Here is a 19,164-nt window from a genome sequence, read left to right as displayed (position 1 = left end):
GATGATTTTTACCTATAAACCAGAGATTTTTCAAGAACTTCTCCAGCAGAGAACATGAGGAGAATATTTTCATGACCTTAGACAGGCAGAGATTTCCCAGGATGCAAAGTATACTGACCGTAGGAACAAACCGGTGACTTAGAAACTCTGAAATGAAGAACTTGTTCTCCTTCTTCCATTTCTGGCTAGTGTGCTGGTCTGTGGCTCGATCCCACCTCAGGCAGCTGGAAGGTTGACCTCCCAGGTCAGCTACCACTGAGATGGCTACTGTTTCTAGAAATTATTCTTCGGGGTGTGGCCAGGTTTCCCCACCTGTGCACTGATCAAGTCGGCGACCTCTAACAGTGGAGCCATGGGTCCTCCAGGAATGGTCCCCCACAATCCCCCAGTAAAGCCATCTCACTGAGGGTTTAGGGGGACGGGAGCTGCCCCTAGGCAAACCTGGAGATTCTCACTGTCACTACCTGGACTTAGATGCTCCTCAGTTACTCCGGTGCCTCTGGTGTCTTCTTGGAACCCTGACCTGTCAGTTTTCGGCAGCTGGTCCAGTCGTACCCTCACTTCCTGGGAGGGGGATTTGGTGGAATCTGCAGTGTGTCCTGCAGCCCCACCAGGATCACTTTTTAAAGGCACATTGTCTGCGCCATCTGAGGAGCCAAGACTGTGGGTCTGTGGCCTGGAGGGATTCTGAGCAGAACTGGTGGGATGGGAGGGCTGTAAGGCCCAGAGGCAGGTTTCCAGAAAGCTCTCTGGGGTCCCCGGCATCCTACCATTTTCGAATCAAAGCCCTGAGATCTTTAAAATGCCAGCAACAGTACAGCATGGGCCACAAAAACAAATGTCCCTATGCACCCAACACCACCTAAACTATTGGCCATTTCTTGTCACTTGAGCTGAGTATAAAGGATTGAGAGTTGGGGCTTGAGGGGGGTGGTCCTGGGCCAGACTTTGTATTTGGGGGACAAAGGCCATCAGACAAGCTTGTGCTGAGCCTCAGGAGAGGGTCTGTGTGGAGACCCCAGCTGCAGGCACTGCTCTCCACTGATGCCCCCTCAGCCTGCCCAAGTGCCCCAGCTGCTGGGGGAGCACCTGCCCCGTCCTCTCTGCAGAGGGCTCACTCCTGCACCAGGTGCGCCTCCTCCTGCGAGTCACTGTCAGCCTGCAGCCTGGGAGGGTGGCTACCCAGAGTTCCTCCAGCTGCTGGGGGAACACCTGCCCCCCTCCTCTTTGCCTGAGAACTCTGTCCTGTACCAGGTGCCTTCTCTCCTGCCAGTCCCTGCCAGCCTGCAGCCTGGGAGGGTGTATACCCTGACAACCTCCAGCCCTGGGGACAGAGCCAGAGCAATGTGGTCTCCCAGCAGTTCTGAGCAACAGGTTCGTACATTGCTCACTCTCCTCCTGTGGGCTCACTCTGCTACATCCTCCCTCAGGCTCCCTGGGCCCAAGTCCTCCTCTGCTCAGGGACCACTCTCTGCCCAGGCTCCACACGCTGAGACTTGGAGCAGGTAATCTGGACCTTCTGGACTCTCTCCTCTGTGCCCGTGACATGGGCACAGTGCAGCCTCACAGACTGCTCAGAGGAGACCCAGTGCAGAAAGATTCAGTCCGCTGCAAGAGAGATGCCAAGTGATCCCAGAGGGAGCGCACGGGACTTGCACAAGGCACTGGGCTCATGGGGCCCAGTGTGGGATCCCGGCGCCCAGTCAAGGGGCATGGGGAATCCTGGTGAGGGGGACCCTGGTGGGGGGAGGGGAAGCCATGGAAGGGTCCCAGAAGAGGCAGGGGACAAGGAAGACGACAGGACAGAGCTTCCTAAGGAGGTCGATGGAAGGACCAAAGGATCACAGAGGCCCTTGGGAAAACTCAGAGGCCTTGGAGATGTTGACTGAAACGCTGTCATTTGGTCAGAAAAGTCACAACACCCCAGTCAATACTGGATGATTTACTCTTTGTTGGTTCTAGGATTTAGTGCGTACCTGTCATTAGAACTCACATCGCATGGGGGGGCGGAGCAAGATGGCGGAGTAGGAGACCTAGATTTCATCTGGTCTCAGGAATTCAGCTGAACAGGGATCAAACCATTCTGAACACCTACGAACTCAACAGGAGATCAAAGAGGAGAGTAGCAACAACTCTCTGAACAGAGAAGCGACCACTTACTGGAAGGTAGGACGTGTGCAGAAGTGAATCCCAGGCGATATTCGGGAGGATAGACGGCGGGGGAGGGGCCTCCGCTGGCCGCTTCCGACAAGTGCTAGAGCCGCCGAGCACAAAATCGGAACTGTTAGAAGTCGGCTCCGCTGAGGGACGTCGCTGCAGTGGCTAAGCAGGGGGTGGAATCCTCCCGGGACAGTGTGGTCTCAGGACCCTTGGGGTCACAGAAAGACCGGGGGTGCCTGAGTGCCCCAGAGCTCCCAGGTATCGGAGCGGGGAAGCCGGCTGCAGAGACGGAGCCGAGGCGCAGGCTCTCAGCTCGGGGTTGCCATAAACTGTGATCCGCGGCCCAGTCGGGCCACTGCTCCTGCAGCAGGGACCCAACAAGCGGCAAATCCAGGGAGACTCCCCTTCCTTCCCGGGGAGGAGTGGCACGGGAACACACCGCAGGGATCTGCTGGGTTTGGAGACTCCACACAGGGTCAGGTGCCAGAGATAGCAACGCTCGGTCACAGGCCGGGTGAGCACGGAGAGCGGCCAGAGACCGGGGACACGGGAGTGACTGCTTTTCTCTGGGGGCGCACCTGCGGGGAGCGGGGCCCCGAGTTCTCAGGTCCTCCGGGCGGAGATTGGGAGGCCACCATTTTTGCCCTGGTCCTCCAAAGCTGTACCGAGAGCTTGCAGGGAACAAAAGCTCCTGAGAGCAAACCCGAGCAGCTTGCTTAGCCCGGACCGACAAGGGCGGGGCAATTCTGCCTCCGGCAAAGACATTTGGAAACCACAGCAACAGGCCCCTCCCCCAGAAGATCAGCATGAACAGCCAGCAACCCAAGACCAAGTTTACCGATCAAGGAGAACGGGAGAACTCCAGCGCTAGGGGAATACTGCACATAGAATTCATGGCTTTTTTTTTTTTACCATGATTCATTAGTTCATCAAAGTTAATTTTTGTTAACTGTTTTTTTTTTCTTTTTCCCTTTTTCAACCAACATCTTATCAATCTCTTTTTAAAAAAAAAAGATTTTTTATTTTTCATTTTTAGAGTCATATTTTATCCCTTCATAGTAGTTACCCTTATTTTTGGCATATATATATAAGTTGTTCTCTCTTTAAAATTTTGAGACACAGTTTCTTCTAACAGATCAAAACATACCCTAAATCACTAGTGTATGGCTCTGTTCTGGTCTCCTGCCTGATCACATTCTCTCCCTTTTTTCTTTTTTTTTTTTAATCTTCTTTCTTTTTTTCAAACAACTTCTTTATGTATTTATTTATTTATTTGAGAGAGAGAGAATGAGAGATAGAGAGCACGAGAAGGAAGAGGGTCAGAGGGAGAAGCAGACTTCCTGCTGAGCAGGGAGCCCGATGTGGGACTCGATCCCGGGACTCCAGGATCATGACCTGAGCCGAAGGCAGTTGCTTAACCAACTGAGCCACCCAGGCGCCCTGCCCTTCAAACAACTTCTTATCTTATCAAGTCCTTTTATAAAATCTTTTATAATTTTCATCTTTACAGTCATCTTCTATCCCTTCATTGTATCAACCCTTATTTTGTACATATATGTCTTTCTTCCTTTAAAATTTTAGGAGGCACTTTTTTCTAACAGACCAAAATACGCCCAAAATCTAGTGTGTGGCACTGATCTATGCACTAGCCTGATCATATTTGATCACATTCTGCTTTTTTTGTATTGTTCTGTTTTTGTTTTTATATTTTTTTTCTTCTTTTTCTCTTTCTTTTTTCTTTCTTTCCCTTTCTTTTCCCCTGGTTTCAAGTCCTTTCTGATTTGTATACAGTATATTTGCTGGGGACGTTGTAAACCTGTAGCATTTTGTTCTCTCATTCATCTATTCTCCTCTGGACTAAATGACAAGAAGAAAAAAAATCACCTCAGCAAAAAGAACAAGAGGTAGTACCGTCAGCCAGGGACCTACTCAGTACGGACATTGGTACGATATCGGACCTAGAGTTCAGAATCATGACTTTAAAGATACTAGCTGGGCTTGAAAAAAGCGTGGAAGTTATTAGAGAAACCCTTTCTAGAGAGATAAAGAACTAAAATCTAACCAAGTCGAAATCAAAAAAGCTATTGATGAGGTGCAATCAAAAATGGGGGCACTAACTGCTAGGATAAATGAGGCAGAAGAGAGAATCAGTGATATAGAAGACCAAATGATGGAAAATAAAGAGGCTGAGAAAAAGAGGGAGAAACAACTACAGGATCACGAGGGCAGAATGCGAGAGATAAGTGATACGATAAGACGAAACAACATTAGAATAATTGGGATCCCAGAAGAAGAAGAAAGAGAGAGAGGGGCAGAAGGTATATTGGAGCAAATTATAGCAGGGAACTTCCCTAATGTGAGGAAGTAAAAAGGCATCAAAATCCAGGAGGCACAGAAAACCCCTCTCAAAATCAATAATAAAGGGTCAACACCCTGAGATCTAATAGTAAAACTTACGAGTCTCAGAGACAAAGAGAAAATCCTGAAAGCAGCTCGGGAGAAGAGATATGTAACCTACAATGGTAAAAATATTAGACTGGCAACAGACCTATCCACAGAGACCTGGCAGGCCAGAAAGGACTGGAAAGATATCTTCAGAGCACTAAACGAGAAAAATATGCAGCCAAGAATACTATATCAGCTAGGCTGTCATTGAAAATAGAAGGAGAGATAAAAAGCTTCCAGAACAAACAAAAGCTAAAGGAATTTGCAAACACGAAACCAGCCCTCCAAGAAATATTGAAAGGCGTCCTCTAAGCAAAGAGAGAGCCTAAAAGCAGCAAAGATCAGAAAGGAACACAGACAACATACAGTAACAGTCACCTTACAGGCAATACAATGGCACTAAATTCATACGTTTCAATAGTTACCCTGAATGTAAATGGGCTCAATGCCCCAATCAAAAGACACAGGCTATCAGATTGGATTAAAAAACAAGACCCATCCATATGCTGTCTGCAAGAGACTCATTTTAGACCCAAAGACACCCCCAGATTGAAAGTGAGGGGAGGAAAACCATTACCAAAACTGAACCAGGAAGAAATAGAAAACCTGAACAGACCTATAACCACGAAGGAAATTGAAGCAGTCATCAAAAATCTCCCAAGAAACAAAAGCCCAGGGCCAGATGGCTTTCCAGGGGAATTCTATCAGACATTTAAAGAAGAATTCATACCTATTCTCCTGAAACTGTTCCATAAAATAGAAATGGAAGGAAAACTTCCAAATTCATTTTATGAGGCCACCATTACCTTGATCCCAAAACCAGCAAAGACCCCATCAAAAAGGAGAATTACAGACCAATATCCTTGATGAACATGGATGCAAAAATTCTCACCAAAATACTAGCCAATAGGATCCAACAGTACATTAAAAGGATTATTCACCACGACCAAGTGGGATTTATCCCTGGGCTGCAAGGCTGGTTCAAATTCCGCAAATCAATCAATGTGATACAATACATTAACAAAAGAAAGAACAAGAATCATATGATCCTCTCAATTGATGCAGAAAAAGCATTTGACAAAGTACAGCATCCTTTCTTGATCAGAACTCTTCAGAGTATAGGGATAGAGGGTACATACCTCAATATCATAAAACCCTTCTACGAAAAACCTACAGCGAATATCATTCTCAATGGGGAAAAGCTGAGAGCTTTTCCCCTAAGGTAAGGAACGCGGCAGGGATGTCCACTCTCACCACTGCTATTCAACATAGTATTAGAAGTCCTAGCCACAGCAATCAGACAACAAAAAGAAATCAAAGGCCTCCAAATCGGCGAAGAGGAAGTCAAACTCTCACTCTTTGCAGATGATATGATACTTTATGTGGAAAACCCAAAAGACTCCACCCCAAAACTGCTAGAACTCATACAGGAATTCAGTCAAGTAGCAGGCTATAAAATCAATGCACAGAAATCAGTGGCATTCCTATACACCAACAACAAAACAGAAGAGAGACAAATCAAGGAGTCGATCCCATTCACAATTGCACCCCAAACCATAAGATAACTAGGAATAAATTTAACCAAAGAGGCAAAGGATCTGTACTCAGAAAACTATAAAATACTCAGGAAAGAAATTGAAGAAGACACAAAGAAATGGAAAAACGTTCCATGCTCATGGATTGGGAGAACCAACATCATAAAGATGTCAATGCTACCTAGAGCAATCTACACATTCAATGCAATCCCCATCAAAATACCATCCACTTTTTTCAAAGAAATGGAACAAATAATCCTAAAATTTGTATGGAACCAGAAGAGACCCCGAATAGCCAGAGGAATCTTGAAAAAGAAAAGCAAAGCTGGCGGCATCACAATTCCGGACTTCCAGCTCTATTACAAAGCTGTCATCATCAAGTATGGTACTGGCACAAAGACAGACACATAAATCAATGGAACAGAATCGAGAGCCCAGAAATGGACCCTCAACTCTATCGTCAAGTTATCTTTGACAAAGCAGGAAAGAATGTCCAATGGAAAAAAGACAGTCTCTTCAACAAATGGTGTTGGGAAAATTGGACAGCCACCTGCAGAAGAATGAAACTGGACCATATCCTTACACCACACACAAAAATAGACTCCAAATTGTTGAAAGACCTAAACGTGAGACAGGAGTCCATCAAAATCCTAAAGGAGAACACAGGTAGCAACCTCTTCGACCTCAGCCACAGCAACTTCTTCCTAGAAGCATCACCAAAGGCACGGGAAGCCAGGGCAAAAATGAACTATTGGGATTTCATCAAGATAAAAAGCTTTTGCACAGCAAAAGAAACAGTCCACAAAACCAAAAGACAACCGACAGAATGGGAGAAAATACTTGCAAATGACATATCAGATAAAGGGCTAGTATCCAAAATCTCTAAAGAACTTATCAAACTCAACACTCAAAGAACAAATAATCCAATCAAGAAATGGGCAGAAGACATGAACAGACATTTTTCCAAAGAAGACATCCAAATGGCCAACAGGCACATGAAAATTGCTCAACATCGCTCGGCATGAAGGAAATCCAAATCAAAACCTCAATGAGATACCACCTCACACCCGTCAGAATGGCTAAAATTAACAAGTCAGTGAATGGCAGATGTTGGCGGGGATGTGGAGAAAGGGGAACCCTCCTACACTGTTGGTGGGAATGCAAGCTGGTGCAACCACTCTGGAAAACAGTATGGAGGTTCCTCAAACAGTGGAAATTAGAGCTACCATTCAATCCAGCAATTGCACTACTGGTATTTACCCCAAAGGTACAAATGTACCGACCCGAAGGTGTATGTGCACCCCAATGTTTATAGCAGCAATGTCCACAATAGCCAAACTGTGGAAAGAGCCAAGATGTCCATCGACAGATGAATGGATAAAGAAGAGGTGGTATATATACACAATGGAATATTATGCAGCCATCAAAAGGAATGAGATCTTGCCATTTGCAACGACATGGATGGAACTGGAGGGTGTTATGCTGAGTGAAATAAGTCAATCAGAGAAAGACATGTATCATATGACCTCACTGATATGAGGAATTCTTAATCTCAGGAACAAACTGAGGGTTGCTGGAGTGGTCGGGGGTGGGAGGGATGGGGTGGCTGGGTGATGGACATTGGGGAGGGTATGTGCTATGGTGAGCACTGTGAATTGTGCAAGACTGTTGAATCACAGAACTGTACTTCTGAAACAAATAATGCAACATATTTTAAGAAAAAAGAAAAGAAGATAGCAGGAGGGGAAGAATGAAGGGAAGTAAGTCAGAGGGGGAGAGGGACCAGGAGAGACGATGGACTCTGAAAAACAAACTGAGGGTTCTAGAGGGGAGGAGGGTAGGGGGATGGGTTAGCCTGGTGATGGGTATTAAAGAGGGCACATTCTGCATGGAGCACTGGGTGTTATGCACAAACAATGAATCATGGAACAGTACACCAAAACAAATGATGTAATATATGGTGATTAAGATAACAATAAATAATTAAAGAAAAAGAACTCACATCGCATGAATTCTAGGATATACTTACTTTTCATCACTTTTCAGGACTAGATTTTTCTAGAGGAAGTGCTAAGCATGGGTCTCTCCATTCGTTTCTTTGTGCAACTGACCTGTTTTCAGGAGCAGATTCCTGGTGCTCATCACCACTGCTAGCCCTGAGGCCTGCCCCCATCACCTCCCACAATGGACGTGACCATGTGGTTTGGGGGGTGCTCACTGATGAAGCCCCAGTGCTCAGTACACAGCAGGGACCCCAGATCCTCTGCTGAATGAGGGAGGAAGGAGGGAGGGAAAGAGGGAGGGAGGGAGGGAGGATGGGAGGGAGGCAGGGAGGCAGGGAGGGAGGGAGGGGTGGAGGGGAAGGAGGGAGAGAGGGGGGGAATGAATGAGGGAGTGAATAAATGATGCAGGGAGGGAGGGAATGAAACCACAGAAGCTGGATCCATACCTCAGGAGCCATTATTTGGGGTAAGGTCCAAGGGCCCTGGATGGTGGCTCAGGGCACATCCATCTGTCCTCCCAGTGCTGACCTTCCTTCTCCTTGGACCTGCTGTCATCCTGGATCCTCTCCCCCTCCTCCTCAAACAGTTCTCAATGTTCCCAGGGGCAGGGTGGCAGGAGGGGGGTCTCAGGAGGGGCTTTTGCCCTTTGTCGTGTGTCTTCCAGGTTTCTGCATTTCCCTGGTTTCTGTGTGGGCCACAGGAGGAACCAGTCGTTTCCTGTCTGGGGTCAGGCTGTGGTGTCCCAGCAGGAACAGGGGTCTCGGCCCAGAGATTGTGCCCATAATTCCTAAAGTGGCCTCTATGATTACATGTGATGTGCAATCCATCGGGGATTTCAATATCAAATAAGAGAAATTCTATGTCAAGTAAACACAGGAGAAAACGAGTCCCTTTTGAAAATAGGTGGGCAGACACAAAGGCCCTTACTGCGTGATTCCACTTATGGAATCATCCAGAACAGGTAAAAGAACAGAGAGAGAAAGCAGTTTAGGGGTTGCCAGGGTCTGGGCTGGGGGATAAATGGGCAGGGAGGCCTTCTGGTTCGGGGACTCCTTTGGGGAATGAGATATTCTGCAGCAATGTTCTGGGGTGTGGTGGCACAGCGTTGGGCATGTACTTAATGCTCATGACATGTTCAATTGAAAACAAGTAATTTTATTTAAAACAAATAATAAACAGTATACAGAACATGAAAAGATGAAATAACAGTTAATATGAACCAGAGAGAAAGAACATCGGGGGAGGGGATGAAACACTCTGATGAGGCGTCAGGGTCCGGCAATGGAACTAAGGGGATGAAACACTCTGGCGAGGGGTCGGGGTCCGGTGATGGTACAAGGAGCTCTCCCTGCAGGGCTGTGGGCTCTGGATGTGGCTCTGGGAGCCCTGCAGGAGCAGGAGTACGGGCAGGGGTTAGGATAGGGGCAGGGATGGGTGTAAGAGCAGGGCCAGGGGCAGGGGCAGGGGCAGGGAGAGCGGCTCTGGCCGGGGCAGGAACTGTGGCAGGGGCTGGGGTAGGAGCAGGTGCCAGTTCTTCCTGGTCCATGCCAGGCTCTCCGTGGGCAGGTGCTTGGTTACCTGCCGGCTCCTGGTGTGCTCCTGAAGTCGCTGTAGGCACCACCCCTCCCCCCAGAGCTGCTGATGGAGTTGGAGCCAGCTCTAGGTCCTCAGAGGGTGGAGCAGCTGTGAAAAGAGAAAAGCTCACCTCTGTGCCTACTCTCCATGGGCCTTTGCAGAGACAGAGCCCAGCCCAGGGCCTCCCAGAGAAGCCACAGCCGGGAAGGAGCCCTCACAGGGACATCTCCCCGACTGCAGTCCACCCGCTGTGTGCTCTGAGCCCAGTCTTGCTCCTGGCCCCAACCAGCCTCTGGGGGCTCCTCCCTGTGGGGCCAGCACCGACCCGTCCCCACACACCACAAACACCCAGCCCCAGCCTTCTCACCCTCAGCCTTGGCCTCCGTGGGCTCTGGCTCCTGGACCACTGACCGGTGGACAACCACCTGGGACAGTGGTCTGGGTGTTGTAGGAGGTCTTCCCCTACAATCTCCGGCATCTGCTCCTGGGGACCCCTGTGGGGTCACCCCCTCTGTCGAGGAGACGGAGGGCGTGTCCAGCAGCCTCCTCTCCATGTCCTCCGTGGCCTTCTGCAAAGACAGGGACCGGTAGCCGGCCCCGAGGCATCACAGCCCTGCCCGGCCATCCGCACTGTCCTCCTGCCCAGTCCCCCTGCTGCTCCCAGATCAGACACACCTGTGCGTGCACAGCCCTGCACCCGGGATGCAGTGACCCATCCCTGCAGGGCTATCGGGATAAACTTTGGGCGAGAAGGGGCAGCGCCCGCACACCCCATCCCACACAGCCAGCCTTAACCTTGAACATGACCTCCTGCTCGGGGTGGCCCCACCCCGCATGACCCCTCTTTACACACACACTCACACACACACTCACACACAGACACACACCCCCATACACACACACACACACACACACACACACACACACACACACACACACGGAGGGCACCTGGAGCTACACAGGTCATCAGAGCGAGTGGGGCTGGGTGGCTGGCTCTGGGCCTCCTGGTGTCACCTTTCTGTGCTTTCGGCCAAATGGCCAGAGGCGGTGGGGAGCCCTGACCCAAAATCCCCAGCAGGGGACAGCGTCTGCACGGCGTGCTTTCTTCCACCTGCAGCCTCCAGACCTCGGCAGGCAACATGTGAACATCTTGCCTTGATGATCTCCAATGAAATGAGCTGGGCAGGGGGCTGTCTGTGGAATGTGGGTGCCTGGTTACCGGGGTTCCAAAATCCGTTGGGCTCTGTTGTCAGGGAATTGAGGTCACCACTGCCTGGGGTCCCCTTACCCAACTTCCTCCTCACACAAGAGACCCCCAAGGGCTCCCCTCCCCCACTGCTCAATGCTAACCCTCCCCCCATACCCCACAGCTTTTTGTATGTCAGTCATCACTCCATAAAGTGTTTTTAAAAAATAAAATGGGAGAGAATATAGTCACTCAAAGCACTGATCACCTTTCCTGTCATGATAATTATGTAACTAAACGTAATTATTGTTTCACCTTAGCTGAGGACCAGGAGCTGCTCCTACAGGTACTTGGCAGGTAGCATCTGTGGCCAGCTGCCCATCTCCCCACTGCACCCACCCCCAGCTCAGCACATCCACTTCTAGGCTCAAGGGCAGCCCAGAGGGACCAGGCCCAGGTGTGGCTCCCTCCTCTCAGGCATGGCTTCCTTCCGACAGGTGGAGAAGGTGGCCAGCTCACAGACACATGGCATCTCCTTTTGGTTACTTGCTATCTTCCTCCCCTTTTTGTCACCCTGGTCCTTAAACTTTAGCTCCTATGAGAACCTGGGTTTGCAGGTTTCTGTTGATATTTCAAAGTGTGCAGATCTGTGTTGTCTTTGTTCTCTGTCATTGGGTCGGAGATAAAAGCAGGAAAAGTCATCATATTATAAAAGCAACAAAAATAAATATCAAGTGTTGTGTGCCCAGTACCGCAGACTTGAAAGAAATGGCAAACTACCTACCTCATGTCATACACAGCTAGCTTTAGGGGCTCATAAAAGCATGTAAAAGGAAATTGCACTAAAAGAAATCTCATTACTCATCTTTTACCTTACAGAAGACAGTTCAGCGACACCTCCCCCCCCCCATCATTTCCTGTGTGGCCAAAGCCCAGTCACACTGACACATGTAGCCACAGAAGGACACAACTGTGACATCCTCCTGGAGCATTCCTCGTCCCACTGCCCCTGCTCTGGCCAACCCTGCACACCCCAGTCCTCCTGAGATTCCCAAGTAATGACAAGCTGTGATCATTCTCCTGGAGCATTCCCGGTCCCCCTGCCCCCGCTCTGGCCAGCCCTGCACACCCCAGTCCTCCTGACCGTCCCTTGTAGTGACACAGCCCTGATCATCCTCCTGGAGCATTGCCGGTCCCCCTGCCCCTGCTCTGGCCAACCCTGCACACTCCCAGTCCTCCTGAGCGTCCCCGGCAGTGGCACTTGTCGCAGCATGCTGTCATGTGTTGTTTCTCGGTCTGTCCTTCCTGTAGGAGTAGGTCTCTCTCACAGCTGCCTGGCTGGATGACAGGTAGATGAATGGTTTCGGGATCTTTTCCCCTGGGATAGCAGGTACCCTACAAAACCCTGATGGGCTGGGTGAGTCTCTGTCCCTCTGTGTGCCCCCAGCCTTGGTGGAGCATAGTGCCCAGGACAAGGGATTTGAGAGTCTTCCTAGATGAAGTTTGTTCTATGAAGGTGGATTCTTTCTGATATCATTATGTAACCACATAACGTGGCCGTCCCTGTGAGACAGAAAGCATGCTACTGTATTGTGTTCTACTTGCATACCGTGGTAACAGAGTAAACACACGCTCACACTCACACGTTCACACTTGACCTCCGTTTCTGAGCATCACTCCCATGTAAACTACAGTGAATTCCCATTGGGCTGCAGACATGTAGATGTGCCATTAAAGGTAGAAATAGAGGAGGATGGATATGGAGTTCTGGCTAAAATGATGGAAGTCCTTGCCTACGCGGGTAAAGAAACTAGTTTTTACCCAGAAAGTGCTATGTTCTGCTCAAAGGAGTGACATAATATTACCTTTTAGAACAGGGATCGGCACAGACTTTTCTGTAAAATCTTCTGTAAGGATTTTTCGTTAGGTGTTGCAATCCACGTGGTCTCCCTGACAGTGACTCCACTCTTGCACTGTGGCTTGAAGGCAGCCACAGACCATCCATAACTAAAGTTCCAGCTGCACTTTATTTACAGAATACAGGGGGAGGCCACATTTGGCCCATGGATGGCAGTTTCCCACACCCCAGTTTTGCAACCTGATGGACGATGGGGGAGAGGGCTCTTATTTTCAAATGGCAGCGTGGGCGTACACTGGGATCTATCCTGCCTGACCCCGGCCCCTAAACTTTAAAAGAAAGATTATAGCAAGACTGACTTACAATTAAGGCCTCAGGAATTCCCCCGCATTTCTCTGTATGCCTCTAGCTTCCCACAAGATGGTTGTCTGTGGTTGAAGTACACGTAGGTATTGTTTGACTGAATATGTCCCCTTTGCCTAGTGGGTGTATCTTGCGGGGTATATACCACGCAGACGGTCATCTTGTTCAGGCCAAGACCGTGAACACATTTACAGTTCTCATGAGTCAATGGAGGACCTAGCATGTGTGGGCTTCAAGACGAGTTTGATTCAGCCCACAGCAATGTTTTCGAGCCCCTGTCTTCCTGGGCCCTCTGTGGCGCTGGCACTGGCCTGGCCTAGGCCACTTCTGCAGTCGTGATGGAAAAGCCCCTGTACTGGGCGATCCACCCCATGCTTTGCTCTGCAGGCTGAGACCCAAGGTTTCTGTCACCTCCCTGGCTGGGACCAGGTCTCATGCCCATGGATGAGCCAATCCCTGGAGCCAGGGAGTGGGGCCGTGGAGACTGGTACAGGTTGTTAGGTCCTCTGTTGTAATGACTTTTCTAACTGCTGTGGTGGCAATGTCTTCTGTGATGCATCTGTTGATAAAATGAGTATTGATTTCTGGTAGTGAGTGGGACCAAGTTGATGGCTTAGTACCTAGCAACTCCGTCCTAGCACCTCAGTACTACTCTACTATTCTGCAGGGACAATGGCTGAGAATAAGCAACATTGATGGAAACTGGTCTGGAATGCACAAGGTAGGGGTGTGTGTGGGGGGTGGTTTGGGGATTGGGGTTAATATCTCTGGCCACCCTGTATCTAAAATTTACCCAGGTTCAAGAAGTTTCGAGGAATCTATGGTCTTTCATAGTCAATAATGTAGATGAAGAATATGCCTTTTTGCATGGAGTATGGCAAGACTTGTTCCAAGTATATTCTAGTTGGCACAGAAGTCAGGGAGAACAGCACCCCCATCTGCTAGGGTAGGCGAGAGAGGCTGAGTGCTCTCAAGAAGGTGTCTGGCTTTCGCAGGGCTCACTGTGAGCCTGCACACAGGACTGACGAGGACAGTTAACGGTTTTGTTCTAAGGATAGAGTATTGGAAGAATGTGGCGCACCTCGTAATCCTGGGGAGAGCACAGATCCTGAGTTGACTGTAGAGTGACTTCGTGAGAGTGGTGGTGATCTGCAACATCCGCCTAACCGGATACCTGTCCTTTATTAAGTTGTGGTGATCTGCAACATCCGCCTAACCGGATGCCTGTCCTTTATTAAGTTGTGGGTGTGGTTTCTATGCCTTTGTCCTAACAGCTTGGATTTCCAAGGGGTGGGATTTTTTTATTATTATTTATTTTTTATTGTTATGTTACTCACCATACATTACGTCATTACTTTTTGATATAGTGTTCCATGATTCATTGTGCATAACACCCAGTGCTCCACGCAGAACGTTCCCTCTTTAATACCCATCACCAGGCTAACCCATCCTCGCAACCCCCTCCCCTCTAGAACCCTCAGTTTGTTTTTCAAGTCCATCATCTCTCATGGTTTGTCTCCCCCTCCGACTTACTCACCTTCATTTTCTCCTCCTATCTTCTTCTTCCTTTTTTTTCTTAACATGTATTGCATTATTTGTTTCAGAAGTACAGATCTGTGATTCAACAGTCTTGCACAATTCACAGCGCTCACCATAGCACACACCCTCCCCAATGTCTGTCACCCAGCCACCCCATCCCTCCCACCCCAACCATTCCAGCAACCCTCAGTTTGTTTCCTGAGATTAAGAATTCCTCATATCAGTGAGATCATATGACACATGTCTTTCTCTGATTGACTTATTTCACTCAGCATAACACCCTCCAGTTCCATCCATGTCATTGCAAATGGCAAGATCTCATTCCTTTTGATGGTTGCATAATATTCCATTGTGTATATATACCACTGCTTCTTTATCCATTCATCTGTCGATGGACATCTTGGCTCGTTCCGCAGTGGCTATTGTGGACATTGCTGCTATAAACATTGGGGTGCACGTACCCCTCTGGATCCCTACATTTGGATCTTTGTGGTAAATACCCAGTAGTGCAATTGCAGAATCGTATGGTAGCTCTATTTTCAACTGTTTGAGGAAATTCCATACTGTTTTCCAGAGTGGCTACACCAGCTTGCATTCCCACCAAAAGTGTAGGAGGGTTCCCCTTTCTCCACATCCCCGCCAACATCTGTCATTTCCTGACTTGTTAATTTTAACCATTCTGACTGGTGTGAGGTGGTATCTCATTGAGGTTTTGATTAGGATTTCCCTGATGCCGAGCGATGTTGAGCACTTTTTCATATGTCTGTTGGCCATTTGGATGTCTTCTTTGGAAAAATGTCTGTTCATGTCTTCTGCCCATTTCTTGGTTGGATTATTTATTCTTTGGGGGTTGAGTTTGATCAGTTCCTTATAGATTTTGGATACTAGCCCTTTATCTGAGATGTCATTTGCAAATATTTTCTCCCATCCTGTCAGTTGTCTTTTGGTTTTTTGGACTGTTACTTTTGCTGTGCAAAAGCTTTTTATCTTGATGAAATCCCAATAGATCATTTTTGCCCTTGCTTCTCTTGCCTTTGGCGATGTTTCTAGGAAGAAGTTGCTGCAGCTGAGGTCAAAGAGTTTGCTGCCTGTGTTCTCCTTTAGGATTTTGATGGACTCCTGCTCATGCTTAGGTCTTCCAACCATTTGGAGTCTATTTTTGTGTGTGGTGTAAGCAAATTGTCCAGTTTCATTCTTCTGCAGGTGGCTGTCCAATTTTCCCAACACCATTTGTTAAAGAGACTGTCTTTTTCCATTGGACATTCTTTCCTGCTTTGTCAAAGATTAGTGGACCATACAGTTGATGGTCCATTTCTCGGCTCTCTATTCTGTCCATTGATCTATGTGTCTGTTTTTGTGCCAGTACCATACTGTCTTGATGATGACAGCTTTGTAATAGAGCTGGAAGTCCGGAATCGTGATGCCGAGGGAGTGGGATTTTTTTAGGTCACTGTAATAGTTGGTCCCCCGGGGGTGGGCGAGTCCTGTTCTGCTGTTGAAGTTGTCTCTAGCGGTTGGAGTGTGTATTACAATCCCATAGGGAAATGGCAGGGGGGCTACAGTGGTCGGCAGGCTATTGTTATTGATGATTTTTGTGGGTGGGTTCCATATGATGAGATGTGAGGTCTTATGGATAGGGATCCTCATGAAGTGCCCATAAAGAGTGCTTTTTCTGAGTTTAATAGTAGATATATTTTTATTACTTCTAATAGCCCTCCTTCTTCTTGGTCCCCCAGTGAGCAGTGCATTACAATGTTGCCTGCATTTTATCCGTGTGTGGATGGGTGTTTGAGAACGGAAAATGTTGGCAATGCCTCTACAAATTGTACACTGGAACATCCAAAGAATAAAATTTTATTTTTGAGAACAAAATAGGAAGTATCCTCCTGTGATTCTTAGTTTAAACCAGGGGAGGGGGCCTTTTTGTGGTATTGGTAAAGAGTACCATAGTCCTTCCTAGGGAACATTATCAGACTCTATTGGGAACTTGGTCTTTGTTATTGTGGAAGAATCAGGAATCGACAAATTATTTGTCTCCTTTTTCATTTTCCATGAACCTTTCCACAATATTTGGTTTCAAACCTCTGCCATTGTGAAATCATCCCAGATTTGGCACCAGCTCACCCTTCTGTGCAAAGTGTATGCTTGAACCAAGAAAAAAGCAGCTTCTGGGTGACTGGGAGACTCTAGGATCAGAATGCTGTTGGTAGGCAGTTACCGTGACCCTAAATTCTGAACAAGCTCCTGACACCCAGACTAAATAGAGTTCAGATTTAGAAACTTCAGATAGAAATTTTGTGTCCATGATGACAACTAAAGAACATGTGTGATCCTTAAACCTAACTCTAACACTTGACTTTAACCCTAAAAGCTAACGTGACCCTAAGCCCCAAACTGGAACCCTGAATCTCAAACCTGAAATTGAACCCCACACCCAAACTCTGAACCCAAGACCTGGATCCAAGCCCTGAACCATGAACCCAAACCCTGAACCAGAACTCTGAGTCATGAGCCCTGAACCCAAACCCCAGCAAGAACCCAAACCCAAATGTGACCTTAAACTTTATCCCCTAAGCCCTAAGGCTTAAACCCTAAATCATAAGCCTAAAGCCCTAAACTCTAATCCTAACCATTAACCTCACCCTCACCCAAAACCCTCACCCTCACCCTGATCCTAAACCCAAACCCTGATCTAGAACTCTGACCCAAACCTGAACTTGAACCCAGACCCAAACCCTTGACCACACTTTGTTTATGCATTCACCATGGATGGACATTTGCATGGTTTCTGCCTTGTGATTATTGTGAACATTGTTTGGGTTTGGGGGCTAGGGTAGGGTCTTCGGCTGGGGTCAAGACCAGGCTTGAGATCAAGGTTGGGTCAGAATCATGTTCAGTCAGGGCCAGGGTCATGTTCAGTGGCACTGTTTGGGTCAGGGACTGTTGTCATTCCGTATTGTTTCCAATTAATTCTTTCTTAGCTATTTTTGGAGAAGTTGGGGGGATATTGGGCTCCATTAACTTGAATTTTCAGAATTTAATGGCTTCAGCTTGACCCAGCGAGCGAGCAGGTGCTTCCATTGAACGGGGAGTTCACCTTGTCCTGCACTGCCTCCCCCGCCTGCAGAGGGCGCACGACCCCAGCTCCCGCCCAGGGCCCAGGGCCTGTAGCGATGGTGTGGACTCTGCGGACCGCTTTGGGGAGAGTAGACATTTTCACAGTGTCCGCTCTTCCCTGAACTCAGGGTGTCTTCCCGGCGTGTCTCCCTCGATGTCTGTGGTCAGTGTCTCACGGGGGTCAGAGAACAGGTCTGTCAGCTCCTTGGGGAAATGTATTCCTAGGTATATGGTTCTTTTTGATGCGGGTGTAAAGGAGACTGTTCTCAGTGTGTCTCCTTCTGATGATTTGTTAGGAGCACATAGAAATACAGCTGATTTTTGTCTATTGGTTTTGTTCCTTGCCAACTTATCGAATTTATTCTTTCTGTTAAGCTTAAACTAAAAGTGCCGGTTGTTTTACCAGCAAAATGGGTTTATTTGGGAAGAGCAGAGACTTGCAATCCGGCACAAGCAAGCTCCGGCCACATCGCAGACAAGAAAGGAAGGAGAGGAACAGTATTTCATGGAGAAGGAGGAGGAAGCTGGGAGGGTTGTTCTGAAGGAAAGTCCGCTGGAGAGAAGCAGCCTTCAGGGTGCCGGCGGCTCTCACCCGCTGAGCTGCAGGGAGCGTGGAGTTCTTGGAGGAGAGGACACCTGCGTCTTCCCCTTTGGGGCCTGTGACTGATGAGTCTCTCCTGTGGAGGCTTCTAACACTGGGTCTGTAACTGACGGTCGTTCCCGTCACTGACCCTGAGTGGTGGGCTCCCCTCTCCACCCTCCCCTGCTGGCGTCCCCAGTCCACTTTCTTGAGGTTCCCTTCTTGCATTTTCACAGTTCTAACCAGGTTTTGGAGGAGGGTTATGAAAAATTGGAATTCCAGATCCCACTGCTTCTACTGCACCCAAGACACAGGGGCTGCTGATTTAATCCTCCTACGAGTCTCATAATTTTTTTTTTTTACATTTTTTAAGAGCAAGGGAGAGAGAGTGTGTGAGCGGTCGGGGGAGAGGGAGAGGGAGAGAGACTCTCAAGCAGGCCCTACACTCAGCGTGGAGCCTGACATGGGGCTTCATATCATGACCCTGAGATCATGATCTGAGCCAAAATTAAGTTAGATGCTTAACTGCCTGTGCCACCCAGGCGTGCAGAAAAGATTTTTAATTTTGAGGATATTGTTTTTTGTTTCTTTCCTTATGCTTTGCTGTCAGAGCTAAAAGCATTGCTAAATCCAAAGTTATGAAGATTTATCCCCATTTATTTCTTCTAGAGTTTATAATGTTACCTCTTACATTTAAGCCTTTACTTATTTTGAGCTAACGTTTCTATGTGGTATGAGGTAAAGATCCAGTTTCTTTCCTCTGCACATGGATAACCAATTGTCCCCCAATGTAATGTTGTCCA

This window comes from Eumetopias jubatus, unplaced genomic scaffold (assembly GCF_037043125.1).
Source record: "Eumetopias jubatus isolate StellerSeaLion01/CBP00866 unplaced genomic scaffold, mEumJub1_p1.0 scaffold_17, whole genome shotgun sequence".
Taxonomy (NCBI): domain Eukaryota; kingdom Metazoa; phylum Chordata; class Mammalia; order Carnivora; family Otariidae; genus Eumetopias; species Eumetopias jubatus.
Note: the sequence above shows the minus strand (reverse complement) of the source record.